The following is a 26,277-nucleotide window of genomic DNA, read 5'->3' as shown; positions in this document are numbered from 1 at the left end:
ATCTCCCTAAGAATCCACCCTCTATAATAGAATTGAGGATTCTCAGTGAGCTAGGGTAGCAGGGACTTATTCCTCAGGGTCTGGAAAGGAAGGTTTTAATTTTGGATTCTAAGCTAGACTTCTGGCATCCTCCCCCTAAGGGTTTTTTTAAATTCAACATCAATGGTGCTTCAAAAGGCAACCTGGGCACTGCTGGTCATGGCACAGTTTTAAGGGATGATAATGGAAATATTCTTTTCATATTTTATTGCCATTTAGGAAGAGCCACCAACAATATGGTTGAATTAATGGCTATGGAACAATGTTTAGAGGTCCTAGTTCAGGATAATCGCCATAATGTGATTGTTGAAGCTGATTCTGAGTTAATAATTAACTTGGTCAAGAGAATCAGCTAGGCTATGAAGCTGGAAAAAGCCTCAAGAAACTAGAGGCTGATCCAGGTCTTTCAACAGATTTACAGTCATCTCCAATACCTTCGAATAGTCAGTTTTAAACATGTGCGAAGAATGGCCAATAAATTGGCGGATCTCCTAGCCAATCAAGGAGTGATCTGCACAGAAAATAGGGTTGCGATGAATTGGCAAGAGCTACCTCAGAATAGATTAAAGGCGAATTTTCATGACCAAGCAGATGAGGATAGGATGGTGTTTCGGAACAGAGCCATGGAGGTGGGGTTCATATGACTCAACAGCTTTATGATTGGTGGTTTGTTCACAGTCGAGTCTTTAGCGGGTTGCAAGCAATGGTCAGCCTTTGTAATCTGGGTCAATACTTTCAAAATGGCTCCAAGAGGTAGCAGATTGGGCGATTTAGTTTTTTGGATGACAGGAAGGATGGCGGGTGCTTCATCTCACAGTGGGTTAGTTAGAGTAGGTGTAGCAAGCGGCCAGAAAACAGGAACTCACGGCAACCTCGAAACCCTCAGTTTTTCTTTTATGGCTATAATACCGCGTCCAGGGCGGTTTTTTGGTGATCACAAGCCTTGCAAGCAGGAAGTGGTTTTTCCAATTTGGGAGTGATTCCATTCAGTGAACTCCATGTGGCAGTGGGGTCGGATGGAATATCGCCCTCATCGCACGCTATTGTTCGGTGATGTTGACCGGTGCAATATGATCCTCAATCGTCAGATCTTGCAAGGCAGATCTATGGATGGGATTGATTGAGCATGTTGGTGGGTCCATTTGGGTAAACGTCATGCTTCTAAGCACAACGATATCGACCATAGCCATAGGATCGAGTGAGAAGGTTCGACGGTTAAGATTAAAGATGCAAGTCAGGAAAATGGCGGCAGGTGTCAGCGTTTAGTACTATTGGCGGGAAGCGCCTATATTTTTGGTTCCATAGATTTGCGGGTTATGAGTTATGCAGACATGATACATTTATAGAATGACACATTTGTTCTACTTCGGGTCCGACTCTTGATTCTTGCTTGCCAGTCTCCGCAGTGTATTTCTTTTGAGAGTTTTGAGGTTTGGTTGTAGGGTTCGAAGCTTCTGCCTCTGGCCCGTTAGCAGTTAGTGTTGCTTTCTCATTGGTCCATAGTTTATCGAGGATTATTGTATTTTATGTATTTTATTTACTGATTAGTGAAATAGAAGGTCTGACTCTTGCTTTAGCAAAAAAAAAAAAAAACTTATCAGTACTTTATTGAATTAATTTCAAGCTAATGTTCTATTTGTATTTTCAAGAAACTGTTGGTGTGTTGCAGAAATTGTTTTGTTTGCACAATTGCTTAATTTTCTACAGGAAATTATTTTGTAGAAAACAAACCCATTTCTTCCCCTTTTTTTCTAGTTCATTGCACATGAATGAAGGTGCTGATATCGAATGTGCAATGAGCTATTTGGATTACCATCCATTAAGGTCAATTGTTAACCAATGTGATGCCCATAACCATTAATGAGAGTGAGGACCAAGATACTTTGATGCATCCTATCAGGTGTGAATTTATGAGCTGATGTCGATCCCCCTGTAGAATTCAGCTGTCAAGTAGCCATGATGATTCCCCATTGTTGCTCGTGAGATAGCCCATCACTAAGGCATACAAGCTTCAAGGCATCATGAGGCTCTTAATCTTGGGCCCAAATAATTAGCTGGTGTCGATGGACCACGGTTGTTGGAAGGAGGGCCTTAGGGAATCCCACATCAATCCAACACGAGCAATCCAAAGATTAGCTGAAAAATAAAATTTATTCTGAGGATCCAAAGGATCTACTGGCCTATTATTTTAACGAGCCCAAGGAAATTCATGCTTGCTAGCTTTCAATTTTAGAGAGTCTGAAATACTGAAAAAGAAGACTCCAAGGAGGTCCTATCTGTAATTAGTCCATTGGGCCTGGAAAGAGGAATAAACTTGTACCCAATAGAAATTCCTCTCATGGTTTCATAAGCACAAGAACGAACGAAGTAAGCTCAGTTTATGACAACAGAAAATCAAGAAGAGGTAGTAGAAGGAACAACTCCTTCTCCTTCCATTTCCAACTCCTTCTTCTTCACAATTTCTTCCACAAATTCCTCCTTGGATTGGGGTTTTTTATATAACTTGAGGCTATGCCCATTTACCAAGAAGGAAACATTCCCATTGCCAATTGTTTTAACTTGAACATATCCATTGTAAAATACTTTCTCAATTTCATAGGGACCCAGCCAATGTGTATTGAATTTCCCTTTAAAGTTCTTAAATCTTGAATCATACAACAATGCCTAGTCTGCCTCTTTAAATTGCTTCTTCTTTATGTATCTGTCATGCCATTTAACCCGTTGTTATTGGATCAAGTTAGTATGATGAAAATTATCTTGCCTAATCTCACCCAACTCATTGAGCTGCAAGATCCTCTACTTTTGTGCCTCATCAAGGTTTATACCAAAATCTGCTGCCATCTTGAAAGTTTTGATCTAAAATTCAATGGGCAGTAAAACCTATTTTCCATACACCAATTCATACAGAGAGAAGCCAGTGGTGTTTCTCAATGTGATCCTGTAGGCCCACAATTCCTTAGGAAGTTGACAAACCAATCCTTTTTATGTAGTTGCATTGTCTTTGTAAGGATTGTCCCCAACACCTTATTTGTTGATTCCACTTGCTGATTCACCTGTGGATAATAAGGGGTGGACTTTCGATGAGTAATATAAGTATTTATGTACAATTCCTTACCCAAGATTTGACACAAACTGAGTACCCTAATCAGTAACCATCTCCCTAGGAAAAATAAATAAATTATACCACTTATTTCTCCATTGCTCTAGGTAGTGCTCTTTCTTCCACCTACTTCATCACATAATCAGTACAAACTAAAATATACTTCTTCCTTTGGACATAGGATTGATGGGACCTAAAAAATCAAGAGCCCACCTCTTGAATGGTTATATGAGAACTTGTGGTCGCAAGGGAATTTCATGTGATTGAACAAGCCACCCTATTCTCTGGTAGCTATCACACTTCTAGACATACTCCCTTGCATCTTTAAAAATACTTGGCCAATAATAACCTGAGGGGAGGATCTTATAGGTTGTCCACTTATCTGTAAAGTGACCTCCACAAGGTTCATCCTGACAAGCTCTCAAGATATCATATATCTCATCCTCCCTGACACACCTGCCAATAATCAAATCAGATCTGGTGAAAAAGAGGTCTCTCGTTATCCAAGAATAATTAGCACTTTCCCTAATAATTCTTTTCTTCTGACTTGATGAAATGTAGGGGGGTAACTTTCCTGCAGCAAGGTAGTTGACCATATCTGCAAACCAAGGTGTTTTAACAGAGATAACAAACAAATTTTCTTCAGGAAAATTATCATTAATATTAACATCCTCACCTGCATGGTTAAGCCTAGATAGGAAATCAACTACCTGATTTTATTTTCCTAGCATGTCCAATACCATGATGTCAAATTCTTGCAATAGCACCAATCACCTGGTAATTATTCCATTAGTGACTGGTTTTTTCATGAGATATCGAATAGCAGAATGATCAGTATGTACAAAAACTTCATAACCAGTGATGTATTGTCTAAACTTGTTAATAGCATAAATTACTGCAAGGAATTCTTTCGCAGTCACGGTGTAATTCAGCTCCACATGAGTTAAATTTTTACTAACAAAATAAATAGCATGGGTTACAATATTTTCCTTTTGGCCCAATACTGCTCCTATAATTGAATCATAGGCATAAGTGGAAATATGTAAGGGAAATTTCCAATTTGGACCTCTCAAGACAGGTGCTGAAGAAATTTTTTCCTTGAGTGTATCAAAAACAACTTGACATTCATCATTCCAATGAAATTCAAATTCTTTAGTTAATAATTTAAACAGTAGTGAGGCTACCTTTGTAAAATTCTCAATAAACCTTTTGTAGTAGCCTGCATGTCCAATAAAACTTCACACTCCCTTTTGATTGGTTGGTGGAGGCATTTTAACAATTACTTCAATTTTAATCAAATCAACTTTAATTACTGCAGCAGAAACATGATGTCCCAAAATAATGCCCTCAGCCATAATCATAAAACACTTTTCATTACTCAACGAAATATTAGTTTCTCTTCATCTCTGCAAAACTCTCCTAAGGTTATGTAAAGCTTATTCAAAAGTATCACTTATTACTGTAAAATCATCCATATATACCTCTACACAATCATGCAAAAGATCAGAGAAAATACTAAGTATCACCCTTTGAAATGTGGTTGGTGTGTTACATAAACCAAATGGTAGTACTTTATATGCATAGGTACCCTACAGACATGTGAACGTTGTCTTCTCTTGGTCCTTTGGAGCTATCCTGATTTGAGTGTACCTGCTGAATCCATCTAGGAAGGAGAAATAGTTCTTCCATGCTTGAGTATCAAACACTTGCTCAATAAAAGGCAAGGCAGAGTGGTCTTTTAATGTAGCTTTGCTTAATTCCCTATAATCCACACACACTCGCCATTTACCATTCTTTTTAGGGACAATAACCAATGGGGACACCCACTAGCTATCTGAAATAGGATAGATGAACCCTACATCTAACAATTTTTGCAATTCATTTTTCACAATTTCTCTTAAAGCGGGGTTCATCCTCCTTTACGATTCTCTTACAGGTTTGGAAATCCCCTCAATGTAAATATGATGAATGCAATTATGTGGGTGAATACCCCTCATCTCTTTGTATTCCCATGCAAATGTATCTCAAACTTATTCTAATGTTTGAAATAATTATTTTCTTGTTCAAGAGTCAAGGTAGCATTAATATTAAGAGTTTTTTCAGGAAAAATTTCAACTACCTTAGCTCCAAATTCAATCATTGAATATGCAGGAAATATAGATAAGAGGGATGAATGTAATTCATCCATGGTACTATGCTCATAAGAATTCTGAAAGTTAGTAATGTTATCTATATTATGACTAGATTTCCCTTCTTCATGCTGCAAAAAGTCAGGATTAGAAATATAACAATTTATAAGATTCTTTTTTAATTGAGTTTTCCTTAAGGCTTATGGCTTGGTCTATTGTTAAAATTGGTTGGGTACATTCTAAATCATGCTCTTATTCTTCAACCCATTGTGTATTTTATGATCTTAAGAGGGGTTTAGCAGGGGGGATCCAAATTTACATGCTTTGTTTCAGCCCCGTGAGTGTTAGTCATATTCCCTAATCTACACCCTATGTAGGCATCTATTGTGGCTAACCACGGACTCCCCAAGATCAAAGGATGCCCTCCCAAGTTATTTTTAGGTTGAAGAACATAAAATTTTGTAGGTTATTCCCAAGAATCCAATGAGATGAAAATATCTTCTAATACCCACTCTGGCTTTACCTTAGATTTATCTGCTAATTCTAACATGGTAGGAGTAGGTAGTAAGTCAAAGGATCCTATGTGAGATAAAGTCTCCATGGTCATCACATTGATGGCCGCACCTGAATCAATTAAAGTGCTTTTTTATTGGATACCCATTGATAAAGATGGTAACCACAAGGATTTTGGGATCTGCATATTTTTCAGTAGCAAATCCAGTGGACATAAGACTTACAAGTTTTCCACCTACCTAAATTGTCGAGAAGTTATTTCTTTTGTCTTCCTCAGTTCTTCGTACATAGTTCCCTCACTGTTTTAGCATAAATCGGGATATCCTTAATTTCTTATAGTAGTGATATTTTAATGCACAAATTTCTTAGTTCAAACACAATATCAAACTTAGGTTGTTTCATTTTCATTTCCAACCTCTCTAGAAAAGGAGGCTAGATCGCGTGGGATGAGGAAGGTTCTTGTGATCTTGAAGTGATTTGTTCTACTGGTTTACGTATATTTTCTAATTCAGGTGGTTTCAGAGTGTCTTCCCCTACAACCTCTTAAATTCATTCAGGCTGAGTCACCACTTTTCTAGATCGGAGTTTGATTACCTGTAGCGACACAGGAAATTCCGGCAGTAAAGGAACACAAACTTCATGCAACGGTTGTGCGGAAATACAATAAATAGGAAAAGTGGGATAAGTGACCAATCCAATATTGTGAGAAGATTGGATGGTTTTATTATTGGGGTTAGATACTAGTTGAGCAGGAAGTTGTGTGGTACGACGTTGATTTGGTGGGGCAGGAAACTGAAGCTGTTGTTGTTGTGGTTGGAGCATTTGTTGTGACATGGGCTGTGGTGGATAAAAGTTCTGAGGTGGAAAATTCTATGCAATAGGGTAAGAAAAGTTCCCTTGCCAAGGTTGTTGAGGAGGCCAGGGCTGCCAAGGCATTGGAACATTCCACATTTGATTATGAGCATACGGAAATTGAAAATGTGACTGTGACATACATGTAAGACGTGGTTTCCATGGTTGTTGAGGTGCCATTGCATAGAGTGCATTGACAACTTCTTGATCTGCTGCATAGGCTACTTTAATATCAGGAAGAGAGGGACATTGATCAGTAGAATGCTCAGCTTCACAAATTCGCCATACCTCTATGATGTCAGCAGGGCATTCCCTTAGAGCATGTTTCTTCCTGCATTTGGAGCAGAATATGACCAGGGATTTTTCCAAATCCTCTTGTTTCTTCTTAGCCTACAGAACATCCAATTGTGAAGATAAAGTTCTAAGAAAATCAATCAATTTTTTTTTAAATAAGTTATCCATTTCAGCTCTGGTTACTCCAACTTTAGCGATTGATTTTACAATCCTAGAAGAAGTGTCCCTTGTTCCTCCTAAAATATTAGAATTTCCTCGTGAATAACGTTTGCACAATTCACACACCTCATCATAGCTCAATTTTGATACATCACCTACTCCCATTAGGTTCAAAACCTCCAGATATTCCATTATGATTGCCCTGAGCAAAATTATTCTCAAGGTTTCTTTTCTCAGCTGGTTCATCTTGGATCTCTGGTTATTATATTTAAATCTTTCGACCAAGTCCTCAAGGCTCTCCCCTCGGTTTTGAGTCATGCCAAAAATTTCTTCCCTAAGGTCCCTAGTTTTACAATAATCTTAGTACTTTTTTAGGAATACCTTTTTCATTTCATCCCAGGTCGCAATGGAGTTTGAGCCCAACCCCATAAACCACCCGAGAGCTACATATTTTAATGTAACAGGAAACGGCTTCAACTTCTGAGCATTGGAAGAAAATTCATAGCTCATGCATAATACATCGAATTCGAATAAGAAGGCATTAGGATCTTCACTAGAAATACCAAGAAAGTTGGCCAAGGCTGAACGAGAAATATTTTTCATCTGAGTAACTCCAATAGTCTCCCTGATTAGAAATTCAAACGTGAATAGTTCCTCTTCAACGTGGCCTCCATCTGTATTATTGGTACCTTCTTCACGAGCCATGTCATTCCAATAGAAAGTAGGACCCTTATAAACCACAGATTCTTCAGAGTCAATGGTCTGGAACTCCGGTTCTTGGATAGGATTGACAAGGAATTCCTTCTCAGGTTGACCACTAAGCATAGATATTGTCTTCCTTGTAAGAGGAGGTTCTAAATGGGCAGCAACAAAATATTTTTCAACAAAAGATTATGCTGTGGAAATTGTTGGGCCTTACTTTTGTCTCATTTTCACTCAAAATCTCTCATGCTACTGTTTGATTAAATGATTATTGTTGTAAGTATTTGTTACTTCTTCTGTTTTAACGGGATTAAAATAGCATTAATGGAAGTTTAATAAAGGTTTGTATGTTGCAGGTTATAATTCATTTGATCATTTTTTCAACCTACACTTACCTTCCTGCACCAATTCAGTTCTTTCAGCGTGCCTGCACTAGTGTAAGTTTTACAGCATGCCTCCACCAATTTGGGGCTTTCATACATTGACACATTTATAGGAGAATCTGAAAGAGGTTTATGATAAAAATGTCATTTAAACACTTTCACATAATCGAAGATACACCCAGGTCATACGAATTTATATTTAGAGAATAATTAATGCTACAACCCCAAATTTGTAGTAGTTTCCAGGTTGCTTATTTACACCTCAATTTTCGCATCGATCATAGTGAATCTCAAAATTCTGAAACATGCGTTTTTCTCCCAGCATAGGAAATTGAGTAAGCCTTGGGCCATTTTCCAAAATTAATAATGGTTAAGGAGATACGAAGGGGGCTTTGGAGGAAGTTTGTTAAAAATACCAACTTTTCCAAAATTCTAGAAAATGCCCAGATTTGGGAAATTCGTGGTAAATATCCATTATTTCAGTAGGGAAATGGTTGTATTGATATTCTATTAATGATAATTAGTTTGGATTCAATCCCCATGATGTTTGCAAAGGATTGGCTTGTTTTATGCCAAGTTTGGAATGTAAAAAGATTATAAAAGAAGAGCTATGGCTCCAAGCCTAGCTAAATTAATTAGTCAATCAATTAAGTGAAGGGGACAAGCACGCATAGGTAGGCACAACACAGAAGGGAGGAGAAGTTGTTCCAATGTAGCAGCACATGGATTTCAGTGTGGAATGCTTCTGCTACTTGTTGAGATTAGCCGATGTTGCATTATGTTAAAGATTGTTTCTTTAGTAATTAATTAAAGCATGTTCTGTTCATTTATCTATCTATTTATTTTCTGCATTTAATGATCTATATTCCTGTGTAAATAAACACACTTAAAAAGGGTGCGAGTTCACTGCGTTGGCCGCCAGACTAGCTCGACACCACTCTACATATTTTAGCTAGAAAGAATTTAATTTATTTCTTTATTGTGTGAAGTTTATTTAATTGCTTTCAGTCTCTTTCCTTATTTAAGTTGATGATTTAATTTGCTGCAATGTTTTATTCACAGTTTTAAAATTAATTTCATTTTTGCTGCAAACTATTGTTGTACTTATATTTTTTTTTCTTTATAAACATCGCATCCTCCAGATTGACTAACTAGCATATGCTAAGAATCCTTTGATCTGGTCGATAATTCATGGGTTTGTGTTTTGGTTGGGTTCACCTTTTAATAATTATGAAATGGTGAAATCATCTAATCATTAACTTATAAACTTATATGTGATTGTTAAAGCAACAATCACATATAAGTTTATCTAAAAGTTGTGATTCTTATAATGCAAAGCCAACATGTATAAAAGGGAAATTGCACTATGATAAATGCTTAATTAATATTATGGTTTCCTTTAACTTCTAGATTGTTCTTACACATAATTAGTGCAAGCAGATTGTTACATAGAATTAGTGCAAGTAGAATGTTACACAGAATTAGTGCAAGCAGATTGTTACACAGAATTAGTGCAAGCAGAATTAGTACAGGAAGAATTAGTGCAAGCAGAATAGTTTGAATTGCTTTTGAATTTATTCCAGCATTTACAGTCTTTTTGTTATTGTGCCGGCACCGCTTGATTTCCAGTTTTGATTTCCCTTCTGTTTACTTGCAATTAGAATTTCCTTTTGCATTGATTGCTTTTACTTTCCCGCATGATTTTAATTGTTTGGATTGGTGTTTCTCGAACTAGCGCATGATTACATTTATTTTCGAGATTAATCGCAAGATAGACTAGAATTCGTTTTGTAGTTTACTAGGGACTCTCTATGGCATTTCCAGTGTTGCATCTCGAAGTTCACAAACTCTCCGGATTGACAAATTAAATGTTGGTAATAATCCACCCAACATTTTGGTGCCATTGCCTGGGAGGCGCTTAGGGGATTGACCTTGGCGACTTGTTGCATTTGGTTTCTATTCCTTCACCTATTTTCTCTTGCAATTTTATGTTCTTTGAATTTATTTCTTTCTTGCATTTTTTCTTTAAGGTTTCGCATTTTATTTAATGTTGTAAGAACCCCCCCACCCACCTTATATATATAACTATACACTATTCATGTGCTAACAAATGTACCAGCGGTCTCGTAGAAGATAGAAAAATGGTATTTTGAGGCATTTTTCAATGAAGAGTTTGAGGCTAACATCAATCATTCAATGCACCTATTTCATTGATTAGTTTCTAGGAACATTCAAAGAAGGAGTCTCGAAGTAGTACATGGAGAAACTATTTTAGTTTGGTAATAAATGGAAAACATTGTTACGTTTGAATTTCCTATCAAAGATCTAGAAGTGGCTAAAATGCATAATATTCCTCCATCTGCACTACCAAAATTTTATGGTTTGGAAAATAAAGACCCAGATACATTCTTATTTGAGTTTGAAGTACTTTTTAGAGGATATGGTTATTGTATTAATTCTCAAAGGTTGCAAGTGTTTCCTCTTACTCTTAAAGGAGCAACTCTCTGCTAGTTCATGAGCCTTGGTGGGAACTGCATTCAAACATGGGAAGACATGAAGAATGCATTCTTGGAGAAATATCAAGACTATTTCCAGGTCGGTGAAGATATTTTTGGAATAACCCAAGCGGAAAATGAAAGCTTGGAGGATTATGTGGAGCGATTTAGATACAACCTCCAAAAATCAAAACATAGGAATTTGGTAAAAAATACTTTGAGAACACTCCTACTGAAAGGAATCAAAGATGAATTTTTAGAACCTTTATATCTTATAGGAGCAGGTGATGTTTCTCACTTACTATATGATGATGTTTGTAAATTGTGCATTAGTTATTAAAGAGGAATCTCTAAGATTGGTAAGAATTATCGAGAATCTTCTTCTCAATTTTTGGAATCAACTACAAAATTAGGAGCTACAAAATCTTGTCTAAATTTACAATTGGATGATTTGTAGGAAGAATGGAAGTAGTGCAAGGAGGATCATTCAACAAATTATTTGCCATCACTGTCAGGGTTCAAAAAGTATTTAAGGAATCAAGTAAGGAAATAAATCGACTATTAGGGATAACTCAAAACTCATCATCATTTAATACCTGGAATAATATTTATTGTCCCCAATAGGTTCCTAAACACATCTACAACCCTACAGTTCCATGGAAAACTTATAATCCTCCTTTGATTCAATACCCCACCTTATGGCCGCAATGGCCCTCTCCTTGGCCCTCATCCTCAAGCCAAATATCTCCATAGACTCAAGAATCGTTTGGATCTTTTTCTCTGGAGAAATCTCCCATGCAAATTTAATCATATGAGCACCAAAAACAATCACAATTTCTTTCCAATACACCATTATGTTATCCTACTCCATTTTCCCAGTTGCATGTGCAACCTTATCTTAACCCTAGTCCATACCCTCATCCATATCCAGACCTTAGTCCAAGCCTTAACCAAAACCCTAATCCAAACCATCAAGTTGCACAATAGTTTGAACCTCCTATTCTTTCTTTTGATTCCCATATTGAACAAGATGTTACACCTTCCATATTGGGAAAGGGAATGAATTTGGAAACTTCCCCCATTATCGCAGAACATTTACCCTAGGAAGATATAATTCAAAGACCACCTGAGGATCATTCTTTGATTGGAACTTGTTCTGAAAATATTGTTGAAGCTCAAAGCCCTAGAATCTCTCTCAACCTTTCTTATGATTTTGAAAATCAAATATTTGAGCTTGAACTTGAGGGAGTTATCTTTTGTCTTTCTCCAGATTTTTTGTGCTTATAGGAGAATGACTATCAAACTGTGGAAGACTTGCATCAGTTGGAGAATCATAAATACGTGGATTCCATTGAATCTTGGTTTCAAGCAGCCATCAACCCATCTTATTTCTTCATCATTCAAAAACTCTTGGTACCATGTCAATTAAAGAAACTGGTTTCTCATGTTTTCGTATGTATTGAAGTTTATTCTTTAAAACTAGGTGTGAGTATAATCAACATTTTGTTACACACATGTCATCATTGGAAGTATGCCTACACTTAAAGGTGATATTTATCTCTTTAAAAATAGGGTAGGGTAATGAATAAAGATGAATAACAACACTCTTGAACTTGTGATTCCATAAAAGCACATCTTTTGAAATTTTCATTATTACGCATCCTCATTATAAAACTTGTCAAAAGTACTTTACACTTAACGCTTCATATATTTAAAGTGACTTTGATTATGGATCAATATGTATTGTTATAAGTTACATGTAATACTTTTCTCTTATTATAACAAACTATCATCCAAAAAATCTTTTCAATTACCTCTTCAAAGGAATCAATGAAAAGCTTCTTATGGTGGACCATGTTTCCAAAACCCTAATAAGCATTCATAAAGAACCCTAGCATGATAAACTCAATGAATATTTTTGGTCACTATCTGAGATGTTTTTTTATAAAGTTCTTAGGGTAGCATAACTAACCAGTAAAGAGTAGTTATTAAAAGCTTTTCACACCATCCTGCACTCTTAAGGAGTAGACTTGCTTCCCCACCTATTAAGTAACCTATCTGAGGTTAATCATAATCAGAGCTTTGTTCTAAAAACATAAATGAATTAATTGAGGGATAGGAGGTCTCATTGCGAGCCGACCTACTATGATCATGGGTCCTACGGGGAATGACATTACCACGCTGGTCACCAAGCCAGGGTAATGGCTTTCAGTTGAAAAACTGAAAGACAAGAGGTCTCATCGTGAGCCGGCTTGTTCATTCTTGTTAGTTCTTGTGAATAGCATTGTCGTTAGCTAGTTACCAAGCTAGGACAACGTCCTTCAATTAACTTATAAAAAGAGAAAAAGTAAATGCTCATAAATAACTCTGAATCTATATCTAATAGGTGGGACACAAGCATTTCGTAAGGTTAAAAGGTATCCCTGTCGAGGCTATGGACGCCTGCTAGTAGCAGGGCCATGCCTGTGGTATTAAAGTTAACTCTACACTATAATTTACTTGGTTGATTTTGCTTTCCGTGAACTCACTATCAATCTCTTTGAGAATGGCTTTAAAATCCTTTTGTTGTTATACCTTGGAGTTCTATCTTTTTGGAATGATTTTTATGGACGTGGGGACCCTTAGTGCAGGTAATTCACTGTGCCCAGACAAGAGAAGCTTCAACTATACATGGATAATGGTAAAATGATCACTATGGGAAGGTATTGCTATGTCTACTTTTAACACCATGGCTTTTAAATCATGTCACTCATATTTACAATGAGGATTTTAAAGTGTAACTTCTGGGAAGGGATGCCTCCGAGATATTATTTTTGAAAATTTTAAAAGTTGTCTATTTTTCTCAAGTAATAACACCATCCTTGCAATTTAGTTTTTCCATGGTAGTTTTCATTTTAGGTTTTCTTGAAATCAGTTTAAGTAAATAAAGAGTCTAGCAGACACTCTATTTTTAAGAGCAAGCTTTATCAAGTGTAGGAAATGTAATCATGCAGAATTGCAGGAACATCATTATGAATGTTTATACATGTTTCTAATTTTGTTTTTTTGCAAAGGAGTAACAGTACCGGATTTTCTTGCATGAGGACATGCAAGATGGTCAGCATGGGGGGATGTTGGGCCTCAGTTTTGTCTCATTTTTCACTCAAAATCTCTCATGCTACTGTTTGATTAAATGATTATTGTTGCAAGTATTTGTTACTTCTTTTGTTTTAACGGGATTAAAATACCATTAATGGAAGTTTAATAAAGGTTTGTATGTTGCAGGTTAAAGTTGATTTGATCATGTTTTGAACCTACACTTACCTATTTGCACTATGTAATAGATTTCAACACCAATTCAGTTCTTACAACATGCCTCCACCAATTTGGGGCTTTCATACATTGACACGTTTCTGGGAGAATCTGAAAGAGGTTTATGATAAAAATTTCATTTGAACACTTTCACATAAGCCAAGACACACCAAGGTCATATAGATTTATATTTAGAGAATAATTAATGCTACAACCCCGAATTTGTAGCAGTTTCCAGATTCCCTATTTACACCTTGATTTCTGTGTCGATCATAGTGAATCTCATAATTCTGAAACATGGGTTTTTCTCCCAACATAGGAAATTGAGTAAGCCCTAGGCTGTTTTCCAAAATTCATAATGGTTAAGGAGATACAAAGGGGGCTTTGGAGGAAGTTTGTTAAAAATACCAACTTTTCCAGAATTCTAGAAAATGCCTAGATTTGGGAAATTCATGGTAAATCTCCATTATTTCAGTAGGGAAATAGTTGTACTAATATTATATTAATGATAATTAGTTGGGATTCAATCCCCATGACGTTTGCAAAGGATTGGCTTGTTTTATGCCAAGTTTGGAATGTAAAAAGATTATAAAAGAAGAGTTATTGCTCCAACCCTAGCTAAATTAATTATTCAATCAATTAAGCGGAGGGCAGATGCACACACAGGCAGGAATAGCGCAGAAGGGAGGAGAAGTTGTTTCAATGTGGCAGCATGTGGATTTCAGTGTGGAATGCTTCTCCTACTTGTTGGGATTAGCCGATGTCTGCATTATGTAAAAGATTGTTTCTTTAGTAATTAATTGAAGCATTTTCTTTTCATTTATCTATCTATTTATTTTATGCATTTAATGATCTATATTCCTGTGTAAATCAGCGCACTTAAAGAGGGTGTGAGCTGGTTGGGTTGGCCGCCAGACCAGCTCGACACCACTCTACATCTTTTAGCTAGAAAGCATTTAATTTATTTCTTTACTGTGTGAAGTTTATTTAATTGCTTTCAGTCTCTTTCTTTATTTAAGTTGATGATTTAATCTGGTACAACGTTTTATTTACAGTTTTAAAATTAATTCCTTTTTTGCTGCAAATTATTCTTGTAATTAAATTATTTTTTTATTTTGCTTGCATGAAAGATATTTATTCATAAACATTGCATCCTCCATATTGACTAATTGGCTTATGCTAAGAATCCTCTGCTCTGGTCGGTAATTCATGGGTTTGTGTTTTGATTGGGTTCACCTTACGCATTTAATAATTATGAAATGGTGAAATCATCTAATCATTAACTCATGCATCATTAAAGAAGCAATCACATATAAGTGTATCTACAAGTTGTGTTTCTTATAACGCAAAGCCAACATGTATAAAAGGGATATTGCACTATGATAAATGCTTAAATAATATTATGGTTTACTTTAACTTCTGGATTGTTCTTACACATAACTAGTGCAAGCAGATTGTTACACGGAATTAGTGCAAGCAGAATGTTACAAAAAATTAGTGCACGCAGATTTTTACACGGAATTAGTGCAAGCAGAATTAGTACAGGTAGAATTAGTGCAAGAAGAATAATTTGAATAGCTTTTGAATTTATTCCAGCATTTACAGTCTTTTCGTGGTTGTGTCAACACTGCTTGATTTCTAGTTCTAATTTCCCTTATATTTAATTGCAATTAGAATTTCCTTTTGCATTGATTTCTTTTACTTTCCCGCGTGCTTTTAATTGTTTGGATTGGTGTTTCTTGAACTAGTGCAAGATTACATTTATTTTCGAGATTAATCGCAAGATAGACTAGAATTTGTTTTGGAGGTAACCAGGGACTCTCTCTGGAATTTCTAGTGTTGCATCTCAAAGTTCACGAATTCTTTGAATTGACAAATTAAATGTTGATACATTTAGAGACCCTGTATTGCACCCAACATAAATATTAGTCTTCTTAGGGTTAGAGACCAAGCTATCTTCAGGACCACAGACCTCCTAATTAGATTCTTCCTCTTTTGCTGCCTCGTTTCTTGTAGACTTCCTTTTTCTTTCTAGTTTATTAGTGAATGAAGTGGTTCTCACACCACCACAAAATACATTTGTGAATATTGAACCCTATTTATCTATTATGCAAATAAATTCAAAAGCTTCTACTTAGCAAGTAATCAGGACATGGTTTTGGCAAATTCTAAACTCTGTAGGTGCGTAGGCTTTACCCTACATCTTACCACTTTGACTCCCCCAGTCTTGAAAACCTTAAACAACAGAAATCATACTAAAACACTTTCAATGTCATCCCTTAGCACCTCCCTGGCAACGATGCCAAAATGTTGAATTAAATTATAGAATTGTAATTTACCAACATAAATTATCAACCAAGTGTAATTGAACTTGCGAGATTCCGTGCAAAATATATGCAGGCTTGATACCTCGAGTGCTTCCTAATTAAATCAGTCACATATACACAACAATAGTAACTCTTTTCTGCATCAACACTTGGCAGCAAAGCCTATAGAGTGGATTCACCTCCCTCTACAACTCTAATATTGCTGATACTGATCAGAACCAAAAAAAAAAATCATACGCACAGTAAAAAAAAATCAATTTGGTAATGGAAAGATGAAACTGATTAAATGAATCACATAAATCTGAACCATAAATCAATCGATATATGCTGCTGAATCAGAAAATAGAACACTAGCAGTGCAACAATGGTATCGCTGCATAAACATAATCAAAATAATATGTTGGTACTACTAATGGAGTTGTGAGTAAAAGGGGCCCTCCCTTATTCACAACCCCTTCAATATTAAAAGGGGTTACTTAGTAAAATGGACATAACATATAACTTGTATTAATATAGAAAATATCACAGTCTTGTACAATCTAATGCGGTGATCAACCAACCAACAATGTAATAATATTTATACAAATTTGCACGCATATGAGTTGCCTGAATAAGGAAAAACTACTTGTTGAACTATTTACTATTATTACATGTACAAAATATAAAAAAGTAGCTCTGCTAAGTCTGATCCATGACTGAAAGCATGGATCAAACTATTTCGCTGCATCTCCTGGAGCTTTTCCTCATCCGGCCAATGAGAAGGAGATTGGAGATCTGGGTAGTTTTGATGATAAATCTGGAGTGGCCAATAAGATAATTTCCATGTAGGTGGAATTCCAAACAAAACCCATGTCCTCGTTTGTTATGAGATCAAGTGGAACATAGTAAATCGTTGATTCTGTTGCAAGAAATCCAGATGGCTGCAGGAAATCCAAACTTGCAGGAAATTGCAGAGCATCTGCAGGAAAATGGCAACCACAATCTGTCTATAGGAAATCACAGAGCTGCTTCGAATCTACATAAGACTTCGATCAGTTGACTCGATAATTTCAATAAGGAATAGTTAGCTGAAGGAACTACTTAAGAGTAAGATAAAATGACACTTTTTAAGTTAATTTGCATACCTTAAGCGCATAGTGCCCTTTTGGCCAAAATCTAGATAATATGGTCAAAATATATATAACTAGGGGTCAAATAGAGTTCGAAAATGGGAAAACAAAATCTTGGAAGGTTGTAAAAATTGAGAAAAATTGGGACTCAACAACAATGCTACCTAAAAGCTTGTACAGTGTTCCAATCCAAACTCCCAGCATCAATACCAATGCTCCCCAAACCATCTTGCAGGTATATTTCTCGAACATCGTTTTTACACCTAAATCATCCAACTTGGTTACATAAATTAGATTTCTAGATAATGCAGGAATATGCAGAACACCCAAAAGTGTTATAATCCTTCCACCTTGCAAATTCAACTTCATTTTTCAGTGACCGACGATTCTATCTGTCCTGTCATCCCTTAAGAAGACATCACCACCATCAACATAGTTACGGATGAAACGAGAACTATTACCTCAAAACGGGTACTGGAGCCCAAAAACCCAAAAAAAAACATGAAAAACAACCCAAAAATGAAAATTGTTTATTCCAGATTTAGGGTAAATTTTCAACATTTTTTAAATGGAAGTAAAAACTTTTTTTTTTGAAAAATGGATAAAAAAAACACCGTTAAAAAAATTGTTTAATTAAGAAAGATGTTTTTTTTAGGGTAAATTTTCAAAAAAAAAAAATGGAAGTAAAAACCATTTTTTTTTTTTTTTTAAATGGATGAAAAAACACCCTTAAATAATTTTTTATTCTGGAAACACAAAAAAAAAATCGGGTTACAGTTTTGACATTGTCTAGCAATAGAGTTAAAGAGAAAATATTCGGCCTTTGAAAAACTGTAAAATTCCAACAATTCTCGGACATGATGTTAAAATAAAATATCATGTCTTGAATCCTCATAATTCCAACTAATTCCATCCATGTTGTTAAAAATAAAATATTTTGACTCTAAAAAGCCTTGAAATTGTAATTGTTTTTGACCATAGCATTAAAGATAAAATATCATGACTTAAAAAAACATTAGAATCTTGAAAATTTGTCAACCATGCAATTAAAACCAAAGATTATGACTACAAAAAAATCTCATGTTTTCAAAATATTTCAAGCATGACATGATGAAATTTGTTTATGACAAATTTTAAAAAAAATGAACACTCACCCTCAAGAGTAATTTATTTTTTAAATGCAAAATATATAGCGATTTTAAAATCTTAACCTAAGACAACTCGATACATTGCAAAAAAAAATTATAAGTCAACCATCAAATTGACGCGCGGAGTAGATGAACTCGACCCGTTGTAATGAAAACTTAAAAACCAGCCGTGAAATTGATACATTGCGGGGGCAGACTTGATTCATTATAACAAAAAATTTAAAATCAACTACCAAAATGCCCATAATGGGATCGGGTTGTTAGACGAGCATGAACACAGACCCTATAGAAAAAAAATGAAAATAAAAACTAAAATAAAAATAAATAAAATGTATAAAGAAATAAAAATGAAAAATACAAAAGAAAACAAAAATTCAGATATTGAAAAAAAAACACAAAAAAATAATAAAGAAGTTTTTTTTTAATATTGATTAAAAAAATGAAAAAAAACACACAAAAAATAATAAAAAGAAAGCAAATTTTAAATATTGAAAAAAAACAATATAAAAAAAATAAAAAAATAAAAAATTTCAAATATTGAACAAAAACCCAATAAACAAACACAAAAAATAATACAAAAGAAAAAAAAAACACAAAAAATGATACAAAACACTAGAAATTCAAATATAGAAAAAAAAAAAAATATATATATATATATATATATATATATATATATATATATATATATATATATAAAGCATAAAAAAAACTTAAAAACATGAAGGAAAAAATCAACTATAAAAAGAGAAAAAAAAAAAAAAGAGAAAAAAAAATATTAACTTTAAATATCATTTTTTTTAAAATACAAAACGTTAAAAAATAAATAAAATACATAACTAATAAAAAAAAAAATTAAAAACAATCAAAACTAAATTAAAAATTAAACTTGATTAAAAAACAATTAAAACGAAAAAAAAAATAACAATTATTAAAAAAAATAGAAAAAAAAAAACAATTTCTGCCACCTTGGGCGGGGTTGGCATGCAGCCACCTCCCTGCCTGCGCCCATGGCCAACCCCACCTGAGGGTGCCAGAAATTGTTTTTTTTTTCTTAATTTAATTTTAATAACTATTATTTAATTGTTTTTTAATAATTTTTTAATAATTTATATATATATATATATATATATGTATATTTCCCGAACTTTTGTTTCTAATTTTTGTTTTTAACTTTTTTTTTGGTTTTAAATTTTTATTTTTAAATTTTTTTGTTTCAAATATTTTAAAATTTGTTTTTTGGTTTGTTTTTTTTTTTTTTTTCTAATTTAAATAATTTTATTTTTACTTTTTTTTTCAATTTTTTTGTTTTAATTTTGATGATTTTTATGATTTTTTTAGTCTTTTAATTTAATTTTTTTTTTTTAATTTAAATATTTATTTATTTATTTTATTCTTTTATAATTTTGTTTAGAGATTTTTTTTTTTTAAATTATTATTATGTGGTTGTATTTTATTTTTTTAACTTAAAAAAAATTTGCTACGGATGTTTTTTTTATTTATTTATTAATATTCAAATTTTTCTTTAAATTTTATATTTTTTGAAATATATATATATATATATATATATATATATATATATATATATATATATATATATATATTTAAATTTTTATTTTTTTTTTAATTTTTTTTACAATTGAATTTTGTTTTATTTTTACATTTTTATGGGTGTTTTTTAGTTTTTTTTAATATTTTTTTATTATTTGAGTTTTTTGGTCATGTTTTAATTTTTTTTAATCTTTTATTACAAACATGAAAATAACAAACATTTAAAAAAAATATCGACACTTAATACATTACAAAATTTAAAGTGTAAAAAATAAGCCCTATAAACAAAAAAGGTTGATGCTGCATTAACACTCTTCAAAATTAGCATGAAAATCACTAACATCGAAAAAATGTTCATACTTGATACATAAGGAAAATTGAAGTGCCAAAAATATGCTAAAAAAAAAGTTTATTCTCACATAACCAATTTTCAAAATCGGGTGATTTTTTGCTACCTCAAAAAAATGGGTACCAGTTCACTTTCTCGTTTAATCAATAACTATGTTCATCGTATTTCTCATATTCACAAAACCACTCCCTATATGAAGTGAAGTGAAAGTATGAATCTGATTCAATCAACCATGCCTCATGATCTACATGTTTACTTGAAGAAGAAGCCAAGTACACATCCCCACCTTCATCTGAGGTGGTTTTCACCTCTGCTGAAGGAGAATCATCAGATCGCTTTCCATTCTTAGGAGCTTTAGATCTACATTCTATTTTGAAGTGCCCTTTCTTTTCGCATGTATATCACACCTTTATAGGTTTTCCTGGAGATTTAGATCTCCCTCTAGATTAAGATATCCCGCTCAAGGTCTTATTTTTGTTTCTATTTAGGGACCGTTCTCGTACAGACAAGGCATCACCATTCTAGCCCTCCAAATTGTTTCATCTCATCTCCTCCGATAGCAAAGATGAGACTATTTCATCAAAATGCAAGGGTATTATATTGTTGCCTATTGCAACAACCAGACTATCCCACAAATCTAGTAGAGAACACAACAAACTGACACACTTGTCTTCATCTAAAATTTTTATATCAATAGATAACAACTGTCTTCCCATAGTATTAAAGGCATTCAAATGCTTTGTCACTGAGTCTCCATCCTTCATCCTCATGTTATACAGCATTTTCTATAGAAACAGTTTATTCAGCAGGGACTTATATTGGTAAAAAGTCCCTAACTTGTCCCACAAAGCCTTCACCAAAGGTTCCCTTAATACATTCAACAATACTGAATCTGAGATACACAACTGAATTGTGCTCTTTGCCTTCCTATCCAACTTCAGCTAGTCTTCAACTGTCATTGTCATTGGTTTAGTACCTGGATCTATAGTGATTGACTAATAGTTATCCAGCAACATGTCCTCCATCTTGAGTTTCCACAACACAAAACTCTTACCATTAAATTTCTCGATCTCTATCTTTCCACTGCTTGCCATATTCTTTCACTATAAGAATCAATCCCGTAGATATCCCACTGAACATGGTCTACCACAAGCCCAAGAAAAACCCTTTAGCAGCAAAGGAGTCCCTTGAAGCCAAAATAACTATGATACCAAATGTAGTTTTTAACCCCGTACATAAATTACCTGCATATGAGTTCTAAAAACAGAAAATAAACAATTGCTAGAGTATAAAACATAAAACATGTATACACAAAGATTTTCCCTTGGATCTCAAAACTGGGACTACCATATTGATTTTTTAGTATATTCCTTTCAATCTTACAATACATATATAGACATGTTGAAGCATCCATAAACCCAAATCCATTAACCCTGGATTAGAATATAATCGTAGTTCCCTTGACTTGATCTACAAAATACCATGGGTAGAAAAACATCATGCCCTAAACCATGTGCGAAACCCATGCACAAATCATAGGTAGGCCTGCCCACCTAATATAGGGTCCAAAAAAAAAATCACTGGGGCACTGCCCCAGAACTTGTAGAGGGGGGATACTAGCCCCCTCAAACCCCCCAACAATGGGGGTTGGCCTCCCATCCGTCTTCGCGCATGGGGATAATCGTGGAAAGAATATAACACACACCCAACAGGTACTTTCTTCAATCCATAGAGATATTTCTTCAGCATCCACACATGAGTCTTCTTTTCATGCTCCTCAAAGCCTTGTGGTTGCTCTAATTATACCACTTCCCCGAGAATGTCATGTAGAAATGTAATCTTCACATCCATCTGATTAAATGTCCATCCTTCAATAGCAACAAGAGAAATGATAAATTGGATGGTAGTATATCGGGAAATATCTGCAAACATCATATCATATTCCTCTCCCTATTTATGGGAGAATCCTCTAGGTACAAGCCTTGCCTTGTACTTTTCATCACTTCTATAAACACCATGCTTAATTTTGTGTATCCACTTTAAATTCACAACAAATTTACCTTTCGATAGAGGAACCAATTCCCATACATTATTCTTCATGATAGACTCATATTCCTTAGTAATAGCATCCTCCCATACTTGTTCTTTCATAACTTCTTCAAAAAGTGCATTATTCAACTCGTATAATGTTTCTCATAACTACAACATATCACTAGTATCAGTATGGATTCTTTCTTTCTCCAAATGTTCTGCTTAGTGCAACATGTCTCTCAACATCCTATAGAGTGTCATAGATCCATAATGGCCTCTTTCTAGAAGAGGAGGGATCACTAGGAGGGGGATCCAAAGGATCCATACATCCCATTAGTGCATCAGAAAAACCAAACTTAGGCTTAGGCAACGGAGGCTCTCCTTGTACGCCCATGGCATCATCCTTTCTCTGAACATTGTAGGAGGAGGAGTGTCCCATTGGCTTGAGAGGGCCTGACCCAGGTTCAGCGTTAGTTAGCCAAACAAATCCCTACACTACTAGCCCTTTTGGCATCAGCCCGTGGAGCACGGACCAAAGTCTCACCCGAAGCAGTATGGAGGGATGCTGGAACCAAGTTTATGCACCCTGAGATGGTTTTGATGTCATTTGATTTCTTCTATCCCTGCTTTCGTGCAAGTGGTCTCACTCTAGGGCTTATAAGACAAACCCTCTATTCTGGCCTTCAATACCTTCGCGAAAGTATACGATCGACCTTCGTGCAGCCCTAACCTATGGCTCAGGTACTTTCACATTTCTATGGCAGCATATCGTGCAAATTCCTCAATTATCCCAAGTGATTTGCTTATCTTGTCAAATAGTTAAAGTTATCACCACGTAAGTAGATATTCATGATTGCATTCAATTATTCAATGTCATTGCATTCATTCGTGCATCTTATAAGCATAATAAAGGAAATTCATACATAATATATCCAAAATCCCTCAACAAAACAAAGGCACAGAAATTGCAGAATAACTCCTTTTATTAATATCTCCAAGTGTTACAGACTCTGTCCACCCTATGCACACAGCTGCTGAAGTCTGCACACTCAGCTATAGATTTCTACCCTAGGCCTCTACACACTCAGCTGCAGAGCCTCTACCTACGCTACAACCCAAGACTTAGATTTCTTGCTCTAAAGCTATGACTCTCTTACATGTTGTGTCTCTAACTTTTTCAAATTACTTAGAGCTTAGATCTTTTCATACAATCCCATGGGCCGCAGGCCATGGGTAGATCTCTTACAACCGACTTTACTTTACAAAACTAAGGGTGGACTACCCTTTTTGACACATAACACCTTCGCGCTTTGTGACCACAAAATGCGGAGTATTCACAATTATACTACAAAAATTGACTAATCATGGGCTTTTAGCCCCAAAATGACCTTGGGGGATCCCACTCCCAAGAGGCCCCCAACACAAACATCATGACTTCTTCACCAGTTTGAACTTCTCCTTAATTGACTGTATGAGCACCAGCTCACTACCCTTGCCACCAAAGATCATAGCTGGATTTTCACTTGTATATGTTAGGCGCGTTATTATGTAAATCGATATATTAGTGATGGGTATCAGCTCCTCCAGCCATAGACACCCATCATGCACCAAGCACAACAGATTCTTGATGACCAAAACTATCACAACGGTGAAGTTATAGTGTGGCACCCAGAGCAGGTTGAGTAATCTTGCCTTCTCTCCTCCTCTGAGCAATTTCTGTGGCTCTAATGCGGTCATCCCCATATTTGTGTCTATGATGTAGTGCATTAGCTATTCGGTCGCCAGGTGCGGGAACTTCTCGTGGTCTACCAAGTCTCAGTCTTTAAGCTTCAATATGGGCACCCGTGCCCAACACGAACCATCAAAAGCGATTTGATCCAGTAGCAGAGGGGTTTGCAGGGGAGTCTTACTTTCATCAATGTCCTTCGAGACCTTGGACTTAGGCTTGTGTGGAGGGACATACTTCGGTAACTGCGTAATAGGGTCTGCACCCTAGGCTTCGACCTCCTATATTTCTATTCCCACATCCTCGTCATCCATGGGGATGTCTTCAATATCCTCTTCTTCACCTTCTAGGTTTATAGCCTTGCCTTTCCCCTGGGTAGTGGGCTCTGGTGGGTTTCGTCTTAGAAACGCACGCACCGGTATGGCTGGCTGCTTGCCCTTCTTGTCTTTCATAGTCTCCTTGGTTGGGGTTGGCTTTAGTCTCGAATTTCTCAGGGATTTAGGGAACTCCTCCAATACTTCGATCACTTTTGGGGCAGCTACTTCGGCCTCTCTCTCCATTTCCTGTGCTGGCTCCTCTACTACTTGTTGTGTATTGATAAATTCTAGGGGCACTGACATAATCTTCTACAAGAATTCCTGTGTGACCACCGGCAAAGTGGTAAATACCCCAGAGACTATTAGAAGCTCATATTGTTCACAATTCATAGGCGCTTGAGAGCTCAACCGCTGAATACTCAAAATGCCAAATGTTTTTCGTTGGACAACCACTTGTAATTTATGTAGGTTTTAACCCTGTACAGAAATTACCTGCATACAAATTCTTAAACAAAGAAAATAAACAATGCGAGAGCATAACCCATAAAACACATATGCACAGAGATTTTTCCCTCGATCCCAAAACCGGGACTACCAGCTTGATTTTTCATTATGTTCCTTTCAATGTTACAATACATATTTATACATGCCGAAGCATCCAATACCATGGACTGAAAAGCATCGCGTCCAATGCCATGGGCCGAAAACCATCGCGTCCAAAAAACATGTGTGAAAATCATGCACAAAACCATAGGTGGGTCTGCCTAACCTAACATATGGTCCAAAACCAAAATTTTTCGGCCCGCTGCCCCGGACCCCATAAAGTGGGGTTACGGGTGCCCTTCAAACCCCCAATTAACTACGTGGAAAGAATATAACACAACCCAACAATCTCCCACTTGTTGTTTTCTTTCCACAGGGGTCACAGGAGAGCTTAGTCATTTTTCCAGCCCTGAGATTCCCATTGCTTCTCTACACCAAGAGAACTTCTCAAAGCTCACAGATTTTGTCAATGCATCTGCAGTATTCTTCAAAGTGTCCACCTTTACCAGCAACACCTTTCTGTCTTCTATCATATCCCTCACAAAGTGATACTGAACATCAATGTGCTTTGTCTTTGAATGATAAGCAGGGTTCTTTGCCAAGAAAATTGCACTTTGGCTGTCACAGTCTATTCTTATAGCTCCTTGTACTAACCCCACACTTGAACACATTCTCTGCAACCAAACTGCTTCCTTGCTTGCATGAGTGGCTGAGATGTATTCTGCCTCTGTAGTTGATAGTGCCACTACAGATTGTTTCTTACTCATCCAACTGACTGCACCTCCAAATAGGTTAAACACATACCCACTTGTAGATCTTCTCTGATCCAGATCTCCAGGCCAGTCTGCATCAACAAAGCCATGAATATCCAACACTCTGTCCAATCCTGGTCTTCCTTGGTAGCACAAACCATAATCACTAGTGCCACGCAAATACCTGAAAACCCGCTTCATTGTTGTCCAGTGCTCCTTCCCAGGTTTTGACATAAACCTGCTCAATACTCCCACTGCATGTGCAATGTCTGGTCTAGTACAGACCATTGCATACATCAGGCTACCCACTGCACTTGCATATGGAACATGGGACATGTCCTCTTCCTCTTCTTGTGTCTTGGGACACTGTTCAGCAGATAACCTCACACCTACAGGAATAGGAACCTTCACCCGTTTACTATCCTGCATATTAAACCTCTGGAGTATTGTCTCGACATACTTCCTCTGGT

The sequence above is a fragment of the Pinus tabuliformis genome, chromosome 5_2 (assembly GCF_031772625.1).
Source record: "Pinus tabuliformis cultivar Carrire ecotype Pingquan chromosome 5_2, CPIR1, whole genome shotgun sequence".
NCBI lineage: Eukaryota > Viridiplantae > Streptophyta > Pinopsida > Pinales > Pinaceae > Pinus > Pinus tabuliformis.
This window is presented reverse-complemented; position numbering follows the sequence as displayed.